Raw genomic sequence first — 4306 nt, 5'->3', positions numbered from 1 at the left:
TTGATGAGAAAAGTCAAAGTCATTTTTATCATGATGTCTCTTCCGAGGAGCTTCTTCCAGTTCCGCACCAATGTGGTAATGAACAACATAGAATATAACTTGATTTCTCTTCTCAATGAGCTACAGACTTATCAGTCCCTCTTAATGAACAAGGGACAAACAGGAGAATCAAATGTTGCTATCTCTAAGAAATTACTACGAGGATCGTCCTCCAAAAATAAGTCTGGACCTTCAACTTCTAAAAGTGTTTTGATGAAGAAGAAGGGTAAAGGGAAAAATAAGATTCCTACTAACCGCAAACACAAGGTTCAAAAAGCAGATAAAGGAAAATGTTTCCATTGCAACGAAAATGGGCACTGGAAGAGAAAGTGCCCAAAATACCTTGCAGAGAAGAAAGCCGAAAAGACACAACAAGGTAAATATGATTTACTCGTTGTAGAAATATGTTTAGTAAAGTATGACAACTCAACTTGGATACTAGATTCAGGGGCGACTAATCATATTTGTTCTTTTTACCAAGAAACTAGCTCCTGGAGAATGCTTGCGGACGGCGACATAACACTCAGGGTTGGGACAAGAGAGGTTGTCTCAGCAAGATCAGTAGGAAATTTAAAGTTGTTTTTCGGAGATAGATTCATTATATTAGATAATGTACTTTTTGTTCCCGAAATGAAAAGAAACCTAATATCTATCTCTTGTTTATTATAACAATTATATATCTTTTTAAATCAATGAAATGTTCATTTGCAAAAGAGGTATTCATATTTGTTCTGCAAAACTAGAAAACAACTTATATATGTTAAAACCGAGCGAAACAAAAGCTATTTTAAATACCGAGATGTTTAAAACAGCTGAAACTCAAAATAAACGACAAAAGATTTCTCCTAATACCTATCTTTGGGACTTAAGACTAGGCCACATTAATCTCAATAGGATTGAGAGATTGGTCAAAAGAGGACTTCTAAATGAGTTAGAAGACAACTCTTTACCTCCATGTGAGTCTTGTCTTGAGGGTAAAATGACTAAACGATCATTTTTCGAAAAAGGTTATAGAGCCAAAGAAACCTTAGAACTCGTGCATACAGATCTCTGTGGTCCAACGAATGTCAATGCACGAGGAGGGTATGAATATTTCATCAGTTTTATTGATGATTATTCAAGGTATGGCTATCTTTACCTAATGCATCACAAGTTTGAAGCTCTTGAAAAATTCAGAGAGTATAAGACTGAGGTTGAGAATCTATTAGATAAAACTATTAAAACACTTCGATCAGATCGAGGAGGAGAGTACATGGACTTAAGATTTCAGGACTATATGATAGAACATGGAATAAGGTCTCAACTCTCAGCCCCTGGTATGCCTCAACAAAATGGTGTATCAAAAAGAAGAAATAGAACTCTATTAGACATGGTTCGGTCTATGATGAGTTTCGCTCAATTACCTGATCCGTTTTGGGGATATGCAGTGGAGACTGCTACATACATTTTGAACATGGTTCCTACTAAGAGTGTTTTAGAAACACCTTATGAGTCATGGAAAGGGCGTAAAGGTAGTTTACGTCACTTCAGAATTTGGGGATGTCCAGCACATGTGTTGTTGCAAAACCCCAAGAAATTAGAACGTCGTTCAAAATTATGTCTATTCGTAGGATACCCCAAAGAGACGAAAGGTGGTTTGTTTTATGACCCTCAAGAAAATAGAGAGTTTGTATCAACAAACGCTACATTCTTAGAGGAAGACCACGTAAGAAATCATCAACCTCGTAGCAAACTAGTATTAAGTGAGATTTCTAAAGAAGCTACTGATAAAACAACAAGAGTTGTTGATCAAGCTGATTCTTCAACAAGAGTTGTTGATGGAGCTGACACTTCTGGTCAATCACATCCTTCTCAAGAGTTGAGAATGCCTCGACGTAGTGGGAGGGTTATAACTCAACCCGATCGTTACTTGGGTTTGGCAGAAACTCAAGTCATCATACCTGATGATGGCGTTGAGGATCCATTGACCTATAAACAGGTCATGAATGATGAAGATAGAGATCAGTGGATTAAAGCCATGAATCTTGAAATGGAGTCAATGTACTTCAATTCAGTCTGGGAACTTGTCGATCAACCAGATGGGGTAAAACCTATTGGTTGCAAATGGATCTATAGGAGGAAACGAGACCAAACCGGTAAGGTACAGACCTTTAAAGCTCGACTAGTAGCAAAGGGTTATACCCAAAGAGAGGGGGTGGACTATGAAGAAACCTTCTCTCCTGTTGCTATGCTTAAATCGATTAGAATACTCTTGTCTATTGCCACATTTTATGATTATGAAATTTGGCAAATTGGTGTTAAGACAACCTTTCTAAATGGCAATCTTGAAGAGAGTATCTATATGGCTCAACCAGAGGGGTTCATTGAACAAGATCACGAGCAAAGGGTTTGCAAGCTTAAAAGATCCATTTATGGGTTGAAGCAAGCATCTCGATCCTGGAATATAAAGTTTGATACTGTGATCAAATCTTATGGCTTTAAACAGAATGTTGACGAACCTTGTGTTTATAAAAGGATAGTCAACTCTAAAGTAGCTTTCCTGGTGTTGTACGTTGACAATATCCTACTCATGGGAATGATGTGGGATTTCTAACTAACATTAAGCATTAGCTAGCGACACAATTCCAAATGAAAGATTTGGGAGAGGCTCAGTTTGTTCTTGAAATCTAAATTGTTCGGAATCGCAACAAAACACTAGCAACTCAGGGATTGTACATCGACAAAATGTTGATTCGATATAAGATGCAGGACTCCAAGAAAGGATTATTACCTTTCAGGCATGGAATTTATTTGTCGAAGGAACAAAGTCCTAAGACACCTCAAGAAGTTGAGGATATGAGACACATTTCCTATGCATCAGCAGTCGGTAGTCTAATGTATGCCATGCTATGTACCCGACCCGACATATGCTATGCTGTGGGAATTGTCAGCAGATATCAGTCCAATCCGGGACGTGCTCATTGGACTGCCGTTAAGAATATCCTCAAGTATCTTAGGAGAACGAGGGACTATATGCTAATGTACGGTGTTAAGGATCTGATCCTTACAAGGTACACTGACTCAGATTTTCAGACCAATGTAGATTCGAGAAAATCGACATATGGATCTGTCTTCACTCTGAACGGAGGAGCAATAATATGGAGAAGCATAAATTAAGGTTGCATTGCTGATTCCACCATGGAGGCTGAGTATGTTGCTGCTTGTGAAGCAGCGAAAGAATTTGTATGGCTTAGGACGTTCTTAACTGATTTGGAAGTCGTTCCAAATATGCATCTTCCCGTCACTCTTTATTGTGATAACAGTGGAGCAGTTGCAAATTCAAAAGAACCAAGAAGCCATAAGCGAGGAAAACATATTGAGTGCAAACATCATCTCATAAGGGAGATTGTGCAACGAGGAGATGTGATCGTCACACATATAGCTTCAGAGCACAACATTGCTGATCCATTTACAAAGCCCCTCACGGCTAAAGTGTTTGAAGGGCACCTAGTGAGTCTAGGACTACGAGTTATGTAATCTAGGGCAAATGGAAGAAAAGGCATAAGTATGTGATGCCCTAGTTCATTGTATTTCTCTCTACTCAACGTTATAAAACCCCACTAGAGTTTTTCCAAGTGTGAGTTTGTTGGGTTTTATGTCCTAAAACCCATAGTTTGTAAACAAAAAACATATTCTATTTTCAATAAAGTTATTATTGTTGTTTATTCAGTAAAGATTGTTATTGAATAAAGTGAACTTTACGATCATTAATCTAAATCCAATAAACTAAGAACACTCTGGCTATAGTATGATTACTTAAACTATATGTAGAGACATAAGAGTGGATCAAGTTCAAGTATATAGTCAAAATGATCTATAGTATAAGGATAAGGCTGAGTACCTTATTCTGGGGACACTATGGATGTGGCCCACTTTTGTATATGATATAAACAATGTGATCACTAAATTGTACATGTGGTGGAGACATGTGAGTGGGGGCGTCCTATGCAATGAGTATTGCATAAGATCGGACCATGAAGAAAACCAGTCTCACTTTATAATGTCGTTTACTGTTGAGACTGATTTTCTTTTCATTTGATAACCTAGGTAACTCGGTTTTAATCCTGAGCTAACCATGAACTCCTGTTTATTTGAAATTATCCTTAGATTTGCACGGGTGAGAGTGGCTCTAGTTCGCCAACTCAATAAGCCTCCCATTTCAGGGGTAAGACTGGGTGAATGGCTGAGGACGTTGGGGTGCAAGACGGAATTCACTCCTACCCACTTT

This window comes from Cucurbita pepo, chromosome 9, assembly GCF_057944985.1.
Source record: "Cucurbita pepo subsp. pepo isolate OVF chromosome 9, ASM5794498v1, whole genome shotgun sequence".
NCBI lineage: Eukaryota > Viridiplantae > Streptophyta > Magnoliopsida > Cucurbitales > Cucurbitaceae > Cucurbita > Cucurbita pepo.
Note: the sequence above shows the minus strand (reverse complement) of the source record.